Below are 20,214 nucleotides of genomic sequence, written 5' to 3' on the forward strand. Positions count from 1 at the left end.
CCTATAATTTCAACACATCAAAAAATGCTTGCGATCCAAATGAAAATTGCTGAAACGTGCTTAAATGAATGTGCAAGAGTTCCGTAATGAAGCGTGCGTGCTTTATGTCAATTAATTACAACGCACTGCGCATCCTCAGTATTCAGAGTTCGAGTTATAACGCACTGCGCATGCTCAGTATTCCAAGTTCGAGTTACAACGCACTGCGCATGCTCAGTATTCCAAGTTCTAGTTATAACGCACTGCGCATGCTCAGTATTCCAAGTTCTAGTTATAACGCACTGCGCATGCTCAGTATTCCAAGTTCTAGTTATAACGCACTGCGCATGCTCAGTATTCCAAGTTCTAGTTATAACACACTGCGCATGCTCAGTATTCCAAGTTCGAGTTATAACGTACTGCGCATGCTCAGTATTCCAAGTTCGTGTTATAACGGACTGCGCATGCTCAGTATTCCAAGTTCGAGTTATAACGCACTGCGCATGCTCAGTATTCCAAGTTCTAGTTATAACACACTGCGCATGCTCAGTATTCCAAGTTCGAGTTATAACGCACTGCGCATGCTCAGTATTCCAAGTTCGTGTTATAACGGACTGCGCATGCTCAGTATTCCAAGTTCTAGTTATAACGCACTGCGCATGCTCAGTATTCCAAGTTCTAGTTATAACACACTGCGCATGCTCAGTATTCCAAGTTCGAGTTATAACGTACTGCGCATGCTCAGTATTCCGAGTTCGAGTTATAACGCACTGCGCATGCTCAGTATTCCAAGTTCGAGTTATAACGCACTGCGCATGCTCAGTATTCCAAGTTCGTGTTATAACGCACTGCGCATGCTCAGTATTCCAAGTTCGTGTTATAACGCACTGCGCATGCTCAGTATTCCAAGTTCGTGTTATAACGCACTGCGCATGCTCAGTATTCCAAGTTCGTGTTATAACGCACTGCGCATGCTCAGTATTTCAAGTTCGAGTTATAACGCACTGCGCATGCTCAGTATTCCAAGTTCGAGTTATAACGCACTGCGTATGCTCAGTATTCCAAGTTCGAGTTATAACGCACTGCGCATGCTCAGTATTCCAAGTTCGAGTTATAACGCACTGCGCATGCTCAGTATTCCAAGTTCGAGTTATAACGCACTGCGCATGCTCAGTATTCCAAGTTCGAGTTATAACGCACTGCGCATGCTCAGTATTCCAAGTTCGAGTTATAACGCACTGCGCATGCTCAGTATTTCAAGTTCGAGTTATAACGCACTGCGCATGCTCAGTATTCCAAGTTCGAGTTATAACGTACTGCGCATGCTCAGTATTCCAAGTTCGAGTTATAACGTACTGCGCATGCTCAGTATTCCAAGTTCGAGTTATAACGTACTGCGCATGCTCAGTATTCCAAGTTCGTGTTATAACGCACTGCGCATGCTCAGTATTCCAAGTTCGAGATATAACGCACTGCGAGTAGTATAAACAGGTGTGTGACGTATTAAGACGCTGCATTGGCGTAATGACTGTGACGTCATTGGGGGCTTGTCATTGTGTCATGGATGCCGGAAACGTCTGGTTTTTAACTGATTATATTAATTTTAATTTTATTATCAAAAAGTGTTCATACAACTGTAATAAATTATTTCTTTAAATGTCTAATAGGGCGAAAAATTCGGAAAAAGACATAGTCACAGAGTTGTCAAGACTTATACATGGACCCAATCAGTTGCATTTTGACTATGCGCTTGTCTTGCCATGCGGACACAATTCTCACATTTTGATGCTTAATATACCGCCGCATGACGAGGAGAGATTTCATCGCACTACCTGTATGGGCAGGGAGCACCTCGTAGAATGTGCATGTACAGAACAGCCCGAAAGAGGTTAGGGCGTGGGGGAGAGCTCCCAATTGAAATTTTGGAGGGAGCTATGTGGTCCGACTTGTCCCAACTATAAAGCGGTAAGTATAGTAGCAATCTGTTTTGTCTTGTACGAGGGCTATTCATAAAGTAACTACCGTTTTCATATAGCGTGCGTAACAACAGAGACAGTGGCGCCGCTCTTGCGATGGAGTGTACCTTGAAGAAGTACGCATCGAGCAGCGGTAGAGTCAAGGTCGTGTCTTTGTTCCTCTCTGAGCCACGTGCTGTCAAAATGTGTGCTGCAATGGCAAGTCCCGCCAGGTGCGAGGTACTTTCTGTAATAAGATTTCTTGTGGCCAAAAACTGTAAAGCTAGTGAAATTCATCGCCAACTTCGTGAAGTTTATGGGCCAGACGTAATGAGTGAAGGTGGTGTAAGAAAATGGTTCTGTTTGTTAAAAAATGGGCGAACCAATGTCCATGATGAAGAGAGAAGTTGTCGACCGAGAATCGTGAATGCAGATCTGATTCGTTTTGTTGACGAAAGGGTTAGAGTAAACCGCAGGTTCACCATGAAGACGTGGCTTGGCTCGAAGCGCTTTGACAATGACGAAGAGTTGAAAATCAGCGTCGTAGGTTGGCTTCAGTCGCAGGCGGCCGAATCCTACGACTGCGGAATTTCAAAGCTCGTCAAACGCTACGACAAGTGTCTCAATGTGACTGGAAACTATGTGGAAAAATAAACTAGAGTGTATACTTTCAAACGTATTGTAACCAAATTCTGTAACGTCATTCACAGGTTTGTAAAAAATAAACGGAAGTTACTTTATGAATAGCCCTCGTATTATGAGATATGTATATCTGTTAATGTTTTTTAATTTTGCATTTACAGAAAACAAATAAGCGAGGACGCAGGCGAAAAGCGGAAGAAGAAGAAGAAGAAGAAGAAGAAGAAGAAGAAGAAGAAGAAGAAGAAGAAGAAGAAGAAGAAGGGGAAGACGTTGTGGAATTTCCGCTGATAGACGTATCACGGTTTACGTCACAATATTGGTAAAAGATGGAGACGTCTACCACGTGTAGTGTATGTGATAGACAATTTAAAAATAATCGGACCCTGAATGATCATAAAAGAAACGTACATGGGAAGCTAAGACATTTATGTGATGTGTGTGGAAAAGACTATTCTTTTAGACCAGTGGCGGCTGCTGATCATGTTGCAGCGTTGCACAACGACCAAGTTTTTCCCGCACATTAAAATTTTGTTTATACAGAGTGATTTATATAGAACTGACACATTTCTTTCTTTAATTATTCCATTGGAAATTCATTCATTGACCCAATTTTAGCACCAAATTAAGCAGAATGTTCTGGAGTTTCGATTCCTTGTCACTAGATGCGCAGATGTTTATGTTTTATTCCTATTGTTGGCAGCACTGATCCAATTTTAGCACCAAATTAAGCAGAATGTTCTGGAGTTTCGATTCCTTGTCACTATATGCGCAGATGTTTATGTTTTATTCCTATTGTTGGCAGCACTAGATGATCAGTTGTTTATGTTTTATTCCTATTGTTGGCAGCTGTTTTCGACATTTTGTGTCAACGTGAAAATGCAGTACACATCACATCAACGACTCTTTATGTGAACTCACAGAACTCACGCCATTGGGCCATGTAAAATCCACATGTCAACCATGAAATACCTATGCACTCGATTAAAATCGGAGTTTGGTGCGCAATATCCGCACAGAGAATAGTGGGGCCAATTTTTTTTAACCAGACTGTGAACACTGCAGAGTACCGACTGATTTTCATGGTGTTTGTTGAGCAACTAGACGATGTAGAGCTGAGTCAAGGATATTTTCAGCAAGGTGGCACATCAAATGAATCCATGGAACTAATTGCAAGTTTCTTTGACGACCGAATAATTTCCAGGAAACTGGCCACCGAGATCTCCGGATTTGACAACGCCGGACTTCTTTCTATGGGGTTACTTAAAAGACAGGGTTTACGCCACACGTCCCCAGACATTGGACGATCTGAAGCACAACATCACACAGGAGATTCAAGCTACTGACAACAGAGTCCTCTAACGAGTGGTCAGTAACATGGAACGACGTGTTGAGTTGTGCCTTATGCAGGATGGAGGACATTTTCAACATTTGCTATAGAGGTAAATAATCTCCCAAAATTCCTCTACATTTTAGGTATAATAAGTTGTCGCTAGCACAATTCGTTTTGAAACAATTAATGAAAGAAATGTGTCAGTTCTATATAAATCACTCTATATTAATAACTAAACAGATCTTAAGTTTCCTTCTCGTCCAATTTAAATATATACATTTTTTTATTTATATATCATTCAAGAATTCGAGTATAAACAGTCAGCGTTTATAAAATTCATCAAATTGTGAATACTTCAGAAGTGGTCGTTGTGCAGCTCAAGCAACAGCGAGATTCGTGTAGCGGCTGGTATTGAAGGTAGGCTCAGTTCAGAGTTCTCTATCCCAGCAGTTAACACAGCTGGTCGCGGCAAAGCTCTTGCAACAACCGGCAGGAAATAGTTCTTGTATTTATTGAAGTGAAAATGAATAAAACCCCTAAATATGTAGATTTATGTAATATCAAGCCATAATATGTAATGTGGGGTAAATATGTAAAAATATGTAGTATCAAATTTTAATATATTAATGGTAATTACAAGATTCGCAAAGATTTGTTATTTATATACGGTTAGGTTGAAAGGAATATAATATGTAATCACCAGGGAAAGGGATTTGGAGTATTATAAATAATAGTGAAACTTAGTATAGATATTCGTAGCTCAGTGACTGTCAAGTGAGCTGCATGGACGAGTACAGTCCACTTCATACAAACTTACACGCAACGTGCTGTAAACATATTGCAGAATAAACAAATGTTATAGTTTAATTATATATAGTGGCGTACATGATGTACATGATCTGCATTTCATTTTGAACTACATGTGTTTTTCTTGGCAACGCACAAGACACCAATATACAACATTACAAATATACATAATTAAATATCAATCTCTGCGTCCTCGCGTGTCAGTGGAAATATTGATGGCTGATAGACAGTTGTCTTCTGTATGGAACTCGCCTCTGAATATGTATGTTTTTCTGTCAGGAGCGTGTTAAATTAAAACCTTTATTTACAATATTATGAAATATGATAATATGTATACAACGTATACTACAGAATTTACAATATATGCAATATACTACAATATTTACAACATAGCCTAATGTAGTATCATTAAAAGTTGAACAAAATATAGAACCAAACGAAATGGCATTTTCAATTAATGCTATGTTTTGTTGATGAAACAATTATTACTACTGTGCCTTGTTGTAATCAATTGTAAATATCATGTTGAATGACGTCATTGGGACACGTCTTTGTTAGTACATCTGAAATCCGACTAAGAATATCGTATCCATTATTTTTAATCAAACCCTGTTCATTTTTTCACCAACATGGTTTCCTACTTCACCTTCTACTGCACTCAGTTTATTTACAACAGTCCTCATAATATTTATTTGCTCAACTAGTTCTACTCCTGACTTATCTAATCGAATAATGGCATCCGGTAAATATAAAAAAAATTACTTAATATCCACGACTTCTTTCTCGATTGTTCTATCCTTTAGCAGTTCCTGGCGTATTTGAATCGCAGCCGCGTCATCGGGATTGTTTGTAAGACTGGACCACTTTCTTCACAGATTGGAGGTGATGTGCGTAATAATTGCAAGCTTCTAACCATGACCCCCAGCTCTTAAGAACTGGAAATGGGGGGAGCGACAATTTAGGGAATTGTTTCCTGAATTTTGATACTCGATCTGGAGCTTTTACAAATATAGGCTAGTCTTTCAATTTTGTATTGTTAGTTGGTTTCACTTTCGGCATTGTACCTGCACTTCACTACTCTGAACTGCAAACCTGCACGTTGAAGTTCTTATGCGGCAACTGTCCCTTTCACCTGTTGTTGACGTGCAGAGATCTGCGAGTATGTCATGGAGGGGAGGACTTGGTATGAAGGGTTGTAAACAAATGACTGTGTAGATGCCAATACTAGCTTTTACTACTCCAAATTCCGTTCCCTAGTAATCACATAAAAATCCGGTCTCTCCTAACAACGACTGACTACTTTACAGAATGTTTGAATATCACTGGTAAGAATAAACATAAACAATGTCTGACGCAGCCTTTCTTATGTCTAGTTCATAATGCTGACGTAATTGAAGCTCGAACACACCCATAGTACTGTATATTACCCAATACAACCCTTATTTCTTTAGTTCTGTACTGGAAAACTGAACAATAAGACATCGGCGAGAAATCTGATTGCACACCGAAGATTCTGTGTTTTGTTTTTTGAGAATAATTGCTTATTTTTTATTGTACACTAATTTTATGTCACTTCGCCATGTGAAATATTTTCAAAGTATTAAAACGTACAGTATATTGTGATTTAATTGACGCACAAATCTAACCATAACTGTTCTCCCTTTGCTCGGTCCTTGGTCAGACATTGCATGTGTTTACTCTTATTGGTGACATTCAAATAATCGGTAAAGTAGCCAGTTGTTATTAAACAGAGCTAACGCATCATTTGCAATACAAAACATAGTTGGTTCCCATTTAAAAATAAAAAGTTGACTCAAATATCTTGAAAATTATTTAATATACAAAAAATATTTTAAGTGTATCAGATGCCCCCTTCAATGTTTTATTCTATGCTTTCAGTGTTCAGTCAGGTTTATACCTCGAACATAAGCATTTAGAATATAATTTATTTTTCAAGTTTTAAAGCATCTCGTACGTTTCTATGGTAACTGTTAAATATTCTAAAACGAAAATACAGTATTACTAGTGGCTTGTGTAGCAATTGCTGCAAACTAAGTCCATAAAAAGTTCAAATAAAAATTGTTCAGATTTATTTTCAATGAAGAATGCCAGACATTTTGATAGTTATTTGTTTCCATAATAGTGAAACATACTCCTATGATTTTTTTTTTTTTTTTTTTTTTGCCAAATACTTTTCCTTGAACATATCCGTCTTCAGTTCTTGAGTTTCAATGCGAAAACGCTAGTAACAATGTTAGGATGATCAGTAGGTTTTTCATGGGGGAGTAATGCAGTAGCTATTTCGGGTCATTGCGGATTGTATGTGAAAGTTAAGAAAATGTAAGGTTTGTCATGCTTTGAACAAAAGACTTACTGTAGCATCTTGGTACAGCTGCTGCATGTTTCGTGAACTACCCTGAAATGTAGAGGGCAGAATCACTTTTTCCCACTAAGAGATCTTGCTGAGGTGATCAAGAGACTACAAAATCTTGTAGGCCTTTTATTTTAACAATAAGTAATACCTTTTGGTCTTTTCTTATGAATTGTAATTTTTTGCGCTTCTTCCAGACAATACTGACCTATCAAATACTGCTGGATTAATTTGTGTAATAATGAATGTTATTTCGTATATTTTCTGTAATATAGGCTGTTGTGAGGAATTTATTGCTGAGATGTAGAAAATGAGGCGAATGATATGTCAGAGTTGTAGAATCTTATATGCGCCCTAAATAAAATTGTCCATCGTAAATCGTTAGCAGCTTCAGTGTTTCATTTGTTGCTGGTTGCGGGAAATAAACTTACTCATCACGGTAGCAAGAAGTGAAATGGCCTGCTATTTTCCCTACAACAAAATATCTTGGCAGCGATCACAAATCTAATCAATTAAACCAAAGAAACATGAAATTAATTTTGATGTAGTTTAAAGACGCAGCTAAAATAGGAAGCATGACTCAGTTACTACCAAGAAAAGTTATAGAATCAGACATATAAATATCTATATCACACTGCCATTACATATATGAAAAGGACCCACACCACTTGATTAATAATTGTAAAAGTATTTCATTTTTAATAACAATATTGTTACCTTACGTAAGTTTTATAGTTTTCAGTAACATAAGTTTATATAGGCCTATAGCCGTTACTCAGTAAATTATAGAAATTAAGATCTAATATAAAATATTCTTTCTCTGCGTCTAGTTACATAAAGCGCCAAAAGGTTTCACTTTCATATATCAGTATAGCATTATGTGTTGCATTAACTATAATAATATTTAATTTTTAATGGTAATAATGTCATCAAAATATTCTTAAGTTTTGTAGTTCTTAATATCCAATACACAGCTGTACTCGGAAAACTACAGACCAGAGAATCATACCTGTAAATTATTTTTTATACGTTATCAAAAAATTGCACAAATGAAGATCGACATATTGGCATTATGATGGGAAAGAATCTGAGCCATCTGAACTCAACCATGTCAGCAATCCTGTAGGTCATGGCCTTCGTGTAATAGCCTATTGTTTATTGTAGCGAACATCAAGTCGGCCGTGAATGCAATTAATTAGTTCTCAAAACTGACGAAAGATGGATTTTGGAAAAAAGGAAAATGATGTAGGAAAATTGACATTTCACTGAAAGCTACTACTTTTCCGAAAAACGTTGGGTTCCAAGCTTCAAAATGAGGGGTCATTTATTAAAATCCGTTCAACCGTTTTCCCGTAATTTCCATTACCAGTTCAAATTATATCTATAGATGATCTCAACAATGACAGTCTGTTAAGAATGGCTTTCAGAAACATGAGGGATGGCATATAATACAGTATATTAGTATTATTTAGTGGAAAATACGTCGCCACGGTGTTCTAGTGGTTAGAGCGCTGAATCAGGGTTCGATCACCGGCGTATTACCGATTTATAATGTGTGTTGGGCAAGCCCGTGGTTCAGTTAGCACAGGGATTTTTTCCGAGAGCTTCGGTTCCCCTGTGGAATCCCAACAAACTTCCATCATCATCTCATCTCATCGGGAGTGTAACGTAGACCAGTCTTCTGTGGTGCACCCTGAGCAACGACTCTGTCGGTAAACAATCAATTATTGATCTACAGAAGTGGCTTCATATGGGTGAATGACGAACGGACAAGCACCCGTCATTAGCAAACAAACAAAAAAATACTGGAAAATATAATAAAATTTCAAAATATGAGCCTACTCAACAACTTGAGAAACATTTAGATTATCTGGCTAATTATTACTAGCAAAAACAATTTATTAAACGATAATTACAACTGCACAGATTATCCAGCGTAAAAATTCATTGCTGGTGAGATACTGGCGAAAACTTCCATCTCCCTTTAAAACCAATCCATCTATCACCCTTTAAATCCAATGTGTCCATCGCCCCATAAAATCAATCCATCTATCTCACTTTAAGACCAATCTGCCCAACTCCATTTAAAAGTAATCCATCTATCTCACTTTAAAAGCAATCAGTCCATCTCCCTTTAAAATGAAATTATTTATATCCCTTTAAAAACCAATATATCCATCTCGCTTTAACAACCAATCTACCTATCTCCCTTTAAAACTAATGTGCCTACCCCTTTAAAACCAATCCAGCTATCTCACTTTAAAAGCAATCAGTCCATCACCCTTTAAAATTAAATTATTTATATCCCTTTAAAAACCAATATATCCATCTCGCTTTAACAACCAATCTACCTATCTCCCTTTAAAACTAATGTGCCTACCCCTTTAAAATCAATCCGGCTATTTCGCTTTAAAAGCAATCAGTCCATCACCCTTTAAAATGAAATTATTTATATCCCTTTAAAAACCAATATATACATCTCGCTTTAACTAAGTGGCAGCATCTATCGAGTTTTGAAAAAACCTGGAAGGTTTGGTAGTCTCTACACACGGTATAAATCAAAATTTTTGCTAAATCTGAGTTCTTAAATTCGATTTCACTGTGGGCACACAAATTTGGATTAAGGTCAAATCCAGAGAAATCGCAAGCAATCGTAATGGGACATAATCGTCTACGAAGCACTCTTGATAGTGGTACTATACCACATATAACATTGAATGGGATTATTGTTAAATACAGTGAAACAGTTAAAAACCTTGGCATTTTTACGGATAGCGATCTAAATTGGAACACCCAAGTAACACACACTTGCAAAAAAATATTTTCTCAACTTCACTCTTTGTTTCATATGAAAGAATTTCTACCACTTAGTCTAAAAAAGAATCTTATTCAGACGCTTGTAATGCCCCATTTTGATTATTGCGATTCCTTGCAAACTAATGTAAGTTCACTCTTAGCTGAGAGACTACAACGTGTTCATAATGTGTGCATACGATTCATCTGCAATACTCGTAAATTTGACCATATAACACCTTCCCTCCAGTTACTTTCATGGGTGCGTCTGAAGGAACGAAGAACAATACATTCACTGTCTCTTCTATTTAGAATCATGCATATTTCTACTCCGAATTATCTCTTATCGCGCTTTCAATTTCTTAAAACTCTTCGAAACCGACATCAAGCACTTCTTTCTATCCCTCATCATAGAACGTCTCTATACTCATCCTCCTACACTGTAGAAATACCTCGTCTCTGGAATTCGCTACCTAATGACGTCAGGGACTGCCGGACTTTATCACAATTCAAAATTAAATTGGAAAATTTTGTCTTGTTTAATGCTTTTTAGATATTGCTAGAAGTGTTGATTTGTGTTTTTTTTTTACTCCAGATTAAAATCGCAAGTTTCTTGTTTATGTTAGTTAATTAGGATATAATTAATTATACTTAATCATTCATTTAAAGTTTGTGCGACTGCAACCTGTGTATATTTTTGTGTGACTTTACTTCGTTTATAGTGTTTTTTTCCCTTTTTATTTCTGTTATTGTATTTGTATTCCTGGTGTTGTGGAAGAGAAGGCCTGATGGCCTTAACTACACCAGAATAAATAAATAAATAAATAAATAAATAAATAAATAAATAAATAAATAAATAAATAAATAAATAAATAAATAAATAAATAAATAAATAAATAAATAAATAAATAAATAAAATAGATCGATTCCGGAGCTAGAAATCATACGATATCCATATATAATTCATTTTCGAAAATTTCTGCATCTATCGACTTTTGCAAAAACGCTCCTCATTTGGAAAGCTCGTGTTTACTTACGTATAAAAGAAGATGAGGAGGTGAGACCTGGCATGTGGGCTGTGCGATAGGGCAAAGAATGAGCTATCAGAGAGTTTGTTACACGATAGTTAATATTATACGAATCTACTGACACGGAAGTTCATCCCAGATTAAAATCCCAGAGTTTGTACGAGGCGTATCCAGAAAGTAAGTTTCCCCTATTTTTTTTAAAAAAAGAACACACACTTTCAGGAAAACATTTATTGGCAACAGGTACAGCAATGTTTCAGCTATTTTTCAACAGAGCCACTATCAGAATTGAGACACTTGTCGTATCGTAGGATCAACTTTTGTATCCCTCTGTCGTAGAACTCTGCCGCCTGTGAATGGAACCAGCGTGTGACAGACGTCTTCAGCTCTTCGTCGTTGCCAAAACGCTCACCGGAGGACAGGAATTTCTTGAGGTGCAAGAAAACGTGAAAATCGCTGGGAGGAAGATCAGGACTGTAGGGTGGATGATCAAACAACTCCCAGCCAAATTCCGTCAAAACAGCTGCTGTGCGCCGAGCCGTATGTGGACGAGCATTGTCATGGAGGAGCACAACACCTGCAGTAAGCATTCCACGCCTCTTGTTTTGAATGGCACGTCGCAGTTTTCGCTGTGTTTCACAGTAATGGTCAGCGTTCACTGTTTCACCTCTTGGAAGGAAGTCAATGAGTAGAATGCCCTTCCTGTCCCAGAACACTGTGCACATCACTTCATCACTTTCCGTACCGACAGCGTCTGTTTGAATTTCGTCCTGACCGGAGATCCACTATGCCGCCAATGCATTGACTGCTGCTTGGTTTCCGGGGTGAAGTGCGAAATCCAAGTTTCATCGCCCGTGACGATCCTGTCGAGGAACTCGTCGCCGTGATCGTGATACCGTTGCAGAAATGTCAGTGCTGCTCCTAAACGTTGCATTTTGTGTTCGGGTGTCAGGTTTTTCGGCACCCACCTGGCACACACTTTTTTGAACAGCAGGTGCTTAGTGACAATCTCATGCAACAAGGATCGCGATATCTGCGGAAAATGGCTGCTCAGCTCCGTAATCGTGAAGCGACGGTTCTCCATGATGCACTGCCGCACCAGCTCAACACGATCATCATTGATGAGGGACGGTCGCCCACTGCGCTCTTCATCATGGACACTTTGACGACCTTCGGAAAACTGCCTACACCATCTGCTTACTCATGATGTTCGGCCCATAGACCTGACAGAGCTGCCGATGAGTTTCAATTGGCGCAATGCTTTGTGCATTAAAGAACTTTATTACCGACCGAACCTCGCAGGCGGCGGGAGAAGGAATAAGAGCTTCCATTTCGGACCACTGCTGCCACGCTACTGGCACCAGGAGGGACCTGTCCGGCTGGCATATGATTCATACGTCATAGATCTGTTACGCATGCGGAATTGACACGGCTAATTACGTTTACTTTCAAGGGGAAAAAATCGGGAAACTTACTTTCTGGATGCGCCTCGTATAATTGTGTATCAGTAAATGCTATCTGTCTGTCTGTCTATCTAAGATGTAAAACAAAATCTTTAAAATATTTTTTATTTATTTTTAGATCCGCAATACTCATTGCTGACATGCAGGGGTTCCAGGCCCAGGGTACAGGCGTCTTCATCTTGAAAGAGTTGGCAATCTCCAACGGTCTTCGGGGCATGGAGGCAACGTACCTTTTTAAAGCGCCGCCTTCTGTGACGCTCTCAAAATCAACGCGGTGGCTAACTGAATATCATCATGAACTCGACAGGGAGGAGGGGCTTTGTGGACTATAACGAAGTGGGAAGTATTTTGGCAAAACTCACTTCAAATCACCCCTGTATTTACGTCAAAGGGTTACAAAAGAAACAATTTATGGAAATCTTCACATCATGTTTGGTCTACAACAGTGATCGCCAAAAGCTGTGTCGCGATACATGCCCCTGCCTCCACTCAAACGTAACCATGACATCATATCCCCACCCTCTGTTTACAGCCTTTACTTCGATATAAGACAAGACATTTATCAGCAGCGGACATACGCATGTAAGGTTACAAGTGTGTAGGATAATATGTTTCGATGTCTTTTCGAAAACAGATAGTAAATAAAAGCGTAATTTTAAGGAGCATGGAAGGAAACGTATTTATTTCGTGCAGATGGCAAAAATATGAGATACTTAATTTGTTGTAAAATTTTAAATGAAGTATAAAAGAACAATGTACGTTGTCATATTTTTCTTGTTATGAAGACTACCACGCCCTTACCTGTAACTTGAATAATAAACGAACAATAAAAAGTAACGGCTTCTATGTCTTAATCGGGGTAAAATACATCGACGTTTTTTTCGACGTATGTAGTGTAATTTGTACATTTCATTAAAAATAAACAATAAAAAGTATTGGCTTCTATGTTTTAATCGGTGTAAAATACTTCCACGTTTTTTTCTACGTATGAGTGTAATTTGAATATTTCATTAATAAATAAACAATAAAAAATATCGGCTTCTATGTCTTAATCGGAGTAAAATACTTCAATGTTTTTTTAAACTATGTAGCGTAATTTACAACTTCGTGACCAGCCTGGTACTTTTTTTTAATTTCAAATTACTAAAGTACACGCTCTTTCTATGTTAAATAAGAAAATAAATTTATGTCATTTTATTAATAATAAATAAGGATAAAAAATTAACATGGAAAAAAGTATGTGTAGTTAATAAGTAGAAGAATATTATATTGCTTTCGTTTTTTGGTCACAGTCCGTCTCTGCACTGTTATTCACTGCATTACCTGAGGAGATACCCACTCCAACCCTCTCCCTGCGATAGTGGTTTGCGGGTTGCATTTCTATCACGTCACAATTTCGTGGTGTTTGGCAACCACTGGTCTACAATCTTGAGGACTTTGACTGTCCAAATTTGGAGACCCTGAAAAGGGGTATTCCACATAAAAATCTTTGTTTTAACCATTGCCTCGCCGAGTTTGTACAATGCGCGTTGCAGAATGTGCGAGTGTTGCAATTAAGGTGGCACCACCGCTCCATGTGGGAGAGTGCAAAACAAGCTGTAGGAGTTTGAGAATCTTGTTCAATAAATATTGTATCTAATGTCTTTATTGTTTTTATTTAGTAGCTCCCTTCTCCTTTTCTCCCTCTAAGCAACGTGCGCTCCGCTGCACCCGTTAGAAATGTTAAATGTTATGTTTTGGAAGAAAATCTACATTTTTTAACCAACCTTTTTAATATATTTATCAGACAACATATGAAAGTAGACTAACATAACCATATATCAGAAACTTCAATTTCACTTTTCGATTCCTTAAAAAAAAATAATTAATTAAAAATTATTCTATTTCCTCAAAATGCCATATATTTTCTAAAAATTACTCAATTTTGAAATTTCTTTCACTGAGTTATTGCTGTTTACGCGTACAATGCTCTGTACTAGGATTTTGCAGTTAACATTATTACAAAGAAAATTTCAGTAAAAAAAAACGCCATTTCAAACGTTAATACATACCTTAACGACGCTCGCAACCGCAGAGGTTATATCAGCGTCGCCGTATGTGCCGGAATTTTGTCCCGCAGGAGTTCTTTTACATGCAAATAAATTTACTGACATGAGCCTGTCGCATTTAAGCACACTTAAATGCCATCGAACTGGCTCGGGATCTAACCAGCGCTACACCAACTCACCAACCAGGTCGACTCCCGTTAGAAATAAATATAAAGTAATTACGGTACATAATTAAAATAGGACATTTGATCCAGCGAACATTCGTGTGTGATAGAAGGATAAATCGTTTACTATGTTACTTAATTTAAATTGTATTAAAAAAATTAAAATGCGATCATTTTGATCCAGAGACCACTCATTTGGTCATACAAATTATTTTAGGAAATACAGGAAACGAATATACAGAATAGCCTATCAAGTTTTCTGTGCATAAGAATCTATTTTAATCTTACCTGTCCTCGATTCACTCAGAAGTTACTGTGATAACATTATAGCATTATGTCCATCTAGAGAAATTACGCTTTCCAATGGTGAATTAATAATTAATTATACAAATCGGTTAATTTAGCTTCCGATATTACTTCATACAAACACAGAAACATTATTGTAGTCTATGTTTCATAGCTTTCGATTATTGTTGTCCATGACCCCTTATAGACGAAGTCATTTGTTTTTTATTTTATTACACCGCCTTAGATGGCGTTGTTATTGTAAATTTGAAACTCATTTCTCTCATTAAATATCAGTCCTATCAAAATTTTTATGGAATAAAACTTATCGGAAATTACTTTTAAAGAAACTTTTGTTATGTAATATTTTTCATGAAAATTAATAATAAGGGAGATATTTCGATTTATTTAATTCAATCCCCCTTATAACCCCCCTTTTAAGTAAAATATTTTGAATGCCATATAGCCTAAATTCTAAGTTACAACGAAATTAATTTATATTCCAATTTTCATATAAATCGGTTCAGCCATTATCACGTGAAAAGGTAACAAACATCCAGACAGACAGACATACAAACAGAAATTTCAAAAAAGCGATTTTCGGTTTGAGGGTAGTTAATTATATATGTTAGGACCAATTATTTTTGGAAAATCTAAAATTACCAGAAAAATTTCGGCTACAGATTTATTATTAGTATAGATTTACCACGGCATGGCGCGTCCTCAGGTTGCGGATCGAGGAGACGGCCTCCAGATATGGAGGGTAGCTGCGAATATATTGAATAAGCAGTCGCGGACAACCGATGAGGGGTGGTCCTCCAGCTTGGGGGTTGGGCGAAGGGCTAACAACCCATCACTGTAAAAAACAGCTTGTTACGAATCCTTCAAATAAGCCTCGGAATGGGACTGATTCTCTGGCACGACCACAGCAAAGGAATAAGGTTTTGAGATTTGGCACTTGGAATGTAACTAGTCTTTATAGAACGGGAGGGGTAACATTAGTAGCAAAAGAACTAGCTAGATATAGAATAGACTTTTTGGGAGTATAAGAGGTTAGGTTAAATGGGAATGGCATAACACAAATAGGAGATTATTTGTTGTATTATGGGGAAGGAAACGAGGTACAAGAGGTTAGGTTAAATGGGAATGGCATAACACAAATAGGAGATTATTTGTTGTATTATGGGGAAGGAAACGAGGTACAAGAGGTTAGGTTAAATGGGAATGGCATAACACAAATAGGAGATTATTTGTTGTATTATGGGGAAGGAAACGAGGTACAAGAGGTTAGGTTAAATGGGAATGGCATAACACAAATAGGAGATTATTTGTTGTATTATGGGGAAGGAAACGAGGTACAAGAGGTTAGGTTAAATGGGAACGGCATAACACAAATAGGAGATTATTTGTTGTATTATGGGGAAGGAAACGATAATCACCAATTAGGAACAGGATTCTTTATTCATAAAAGAATAAAATCAGCAGTAAAAAAGGTCGAATTTATCAGTGATAGGTTATCGTATTTAGTACTTAAGGGTAGATGGTGCGATATCGTAGTCATCAATGCTCATGCCCCTACAGAAGAGAAAGACGACCATATAAAGGGTAGCTTCTATGAGGAATTGGAACAGAATTCTTCACCTGACATAATTAGGAACATTAAATCCAGACTTTTGAGATGGGCAGGGCATGTAGCACGTATGGGCGAATCCAGAAATGCATATAGAGTGTTAGTTGGGAGGCCGGAAGGAAAAAGACCTTTAGGGAGGCCGAGACGTAGATGGGAAGATAATATTAAAATTGATTTAAGGGAGGTGAGATATGATGATAGAGAATGGATTAATTTTGCTCAGGATAGAGACCAATGGCGGGCTTATGCGAGGGCGGCAATGAACCTCCTGGTTCCTTAAAAGCCAGTAAGTAAGTAAGTAAGTGTAGATTTACTAGCTCCCTTCTCCTTTTCTCCCTCTAAGGAAATTGAACTAGGTTTTTTTGAAATAATACTCAAGTTCATTTCATATTTGATTTTATTCAATTATAACGTATACACACATACTCTCAACTCTCATCCATGTTATTTGATTCACTCGAGCATGTGTCCTCCTCCTCTTCTGATTCTATCACTTGAGGAGGCGTCGACTCCGGCGTCGGTGATTGTTGCTAGTCACGCTTCTCTTGAGGAGGAAGCTGCCCTCGCGGAGGTGGGGTGTAACGCTGAGGTGGAGAGTATTGTATTTTATTGTATTGTATTTATTAACATTCCATGGCATTCATACATGCTTACAGGTAGAATATGGAACAAGTAAAAAAACTTAATACTATTATAAAGTCTTAATTTATAGTCACAGTCTAGATGAAATATATACAGACGAGATTTACAATATAGTCTACTAGTACAACACAAAGTTTTAGTATCAATTTCATGAAGTGTTATTGAATGTCATGAATTCACCTACAGAATAGAAGGCGTGAGAAATTAGGTAGGCCTACTTCTTTAATTTGGCCCTAATCAATTTTATGTTTTGAGTTTCATTTCTCATATCGATAGGGAGGCTATTAAAATTTTTACTGCCAAATAACGGACTCCTTTTTGATAGCACGATAGACTTGCCGATGGAGTATGAAAGTCATTTTTTGACGTGTATTTATGCTATGAACTGTTGAATTAGTTACAAAGTTTTCACGATTACATACGAGGAAGATTATTAATGAAAAGATATACTGACAAGCCATGGGCATTATTTGTAGTTTTTTGAAAATAGTCCTACACGATTCCATAGATTTGGCACCTACTATTATTCTAATTACTCTTTTTGTAATAGAAATATATTGTTACTATCTGTGGAATTTCCCCAGAATATTATTCCAAAACTCATTACCGAGTGGAAGTATGCAAAGTATATTGTTTTTAAGGTATTGATATTTACTATCTTTCGCATAGATCTGATAGCAAAAAAGTTGAATTTAGTTTGGGGGTAATTTCTTTAATATGATTTTTCCAATTTAACACATTATCGATTTTTAAGTCAAGAAATTTGGTTGTCGCTGTTTCTAATAGGGATCTATTATTAATTATTGCGCTAGAAATTTGCGACGTTGAATTTGTACAGGATTTAAATTGAATTAAGTTAGTTTTGTTACAATTTAATACTAATTTATTGACTGAGAACCAGTCACATATTTTGAAGAGAATTTCCTCTGTTGAAGATTGGAATGTGTTGGAGTTATTGGCTGTAATTACTATACTTGTGTCATCTACAAACAATATGGGATGACCTACATCTTTTATAAGGTGGGGCAAGATCATTTATAAACACTAGAAAAAGTAGGGGACCTAATATTGATCCTTGAGGAATTCCATTATTAATAGTTCCCCATGTCGATGCAGATTTCATAGTTGTATTGATTTCAACTTTCTGTTTCCTATCTATCAGATATGAGTGAATCCATTGGTGTGCAACACCTTTAATTCCATAATATTCTAATTTATCTAGCAAGATTTTATGATTTATACAGTCAAATGAGTAAAACTGCGATTGAGGCGGTGCCATGACGCTGAAAAAAAAACATGTTTTGTACTTACGGATAACCAGTGCTGTATCAATACACTCCGGTACACCTCGCAGTCCGAAGCGCAACCAAATATGGCGGAGGCTTGCTCAGTCAAGTATGGCCGACTGCAGTGCACCACGTGCCATTCCCCATCACAGCAGTGGCGGCTGATTGACTGAGGCAAGTGAGGCCGGGCCCCAGTCACTTGGCTTAACTGAAATCAAATTTTGTGTTTTTATATAATGTATTAGTTATTTGAATGAAGCATATGTCGCTGTAGAAGCATTTGAAAACTTTGTGATGTATAAAGATCTGTTTTGCAGTAAAATTTGTTCCTGAGGCCAGGATCGCTCGTGCCGGGTTTGGCTGGTGATGTATATAGACCTGTTTTGCAGTAAAATTTGTTCCTGAGGCCAGGATCGCTCGTACCGGGTCTGGCTTGTGATGTAGATAGACCTGTTTTGCAGTAAAATTTGTTCCTGAGGCCAGGATCGCTCGTGCCGGGTTTGGCTGGTGATGTATATAGACCTGTTTTGCAGTAAAATTTGTTCCTGAGGCCAGGATCGCTCGTGCCGGGTCTGGCTTGTGATGTAGATAGACCTGTTTTGCAGTAAAATTTGTTCCTGAGGCCAGGATCGCTCGTGAAGGGTTTGGCTGGTGATGTATATAGACCTGTTTTGCAGTAAAATTTGTTCCTGAGGCCAGGATCGCTCGTGCCGCGTCTGGCTTGTGATGTATATAGACCTGTTTTGCAGTAAAATTTGTTCCTGAGGCCAGGATCGCTCGTGAAGGGTTTGGCTGGTGATGTATATATAATAATAATAATAATAATAATAATAATAATAATAATAATAATAATAATAATAATAATAATGATTTATTTAACCCGGGTTTGGCTGGTGATGTATATAGACCTGTTTTGCAGTAAAATTTGTTCCTGAGGCCAGGATCGCTCGTGCCGGGTTTGGCTGGTGATGTATATAGACCTGTTTTGCAGTAAAATTTGTTCCTGAGGCCAGGATCGCTCGTGCCGCGTCTGGCTTGTGATGTATATAGACCTGTTTTGCAGTAAAATTTGTTCCTGAGGCCAGGATCGCTCGTGAAGGGTTTGGCTGGTGATGTATATAGACCTGTTTTGCAGTAAAATTTGTTCCTGAGGCCAGGATCGCTCGTGCCGGGTCTGGCTTGTGATGTAGATAGACCTGTTTTGCAGTAAAATTTGTTCCTGAGGCCAGGATCGCTCGTGCCGGGTCTGGCTTGTGATGTATATAGACCTGTTTTGCAGTAAAATTTGTTCCTGAGGCCAGGATCGCTCGTGCCGGGTCTGGCTTGTGATGTGTATAGACCTGTTTTGCAGTAAAATTTGTTCCTGAGGCCAGGATCGCTCGTGCCGGGTCTGGCTTGTGATGTATATAGACCTGTTTTGCAGTAAAATTTGTTCCTGAGGCCAGGATCGCTCGTGCCGGGTCTGGCTTGTGATGTGTACAGACCTGTTTTGCAGTAAAATTTGTTCCTGAGGCCAGGATCGCTCGTGCCGGGTCTGGCTTGTGATGTGTATAGACCTGTTTTGCAGTAAAATTTGTTCCTGAGGCCAGGATCGCTCGTGCCGGGTCTAGCTTGTGATGTATATAGACCTGTTTTGCAGTAAAATTTGTTCCTGAGGCCAGAATCGCTCGTGCCGGGTCTGGCTTATGCATTTTTTGTCTTTTCGCGGGCTTTGAGTTTGCGCTTAAAACGTTGTAGCTGAGGCACAATTCGGCTGGCCTGGTCAGGTTTCACTCCTCCCATCCATGGGCC

General features: G+C 38.0%; 1 long non-coding RNA gene across 1 annotated transcript; it reads right to left on the bottom strand.

Moving 5' to 3' along the window:
* Positions 1-16,874: 16,874 nt before the first annotated feature.
* On the bottom strand, positions 16,875-19,210 carry LOC138692231 (uncharacterized). The gene is made up of 2 exons (XR_011330032.1): positions 18,449-19,210; positions 16,875-17,079 (listed from the first exon to the last, which is right to left on the bottom strand). It is a non-coding gene; the product is annotated as an uncharacterized lncRNA (long non-coding RNA).
* Between the last annotated feature and the right edge of the window lie 1,004 nt (positions 19,211-20,214).

This window comes from Periplaneta americana, chromosome 16 (assembly GCF_040183065.1).
Source record: "Periplaneta americana isolate PAMFEO1 chromosome 16, P.americana_PAMFEO1_priV1, whole genome shotgun sequence".
NCBI classification, from domain to species: domain Eukaryota; kingdom Metazoa; phylum Arthropoda; class Insecta; order Blattodea; family Blattidae; genus Periplaneta; species Periplaneta americana.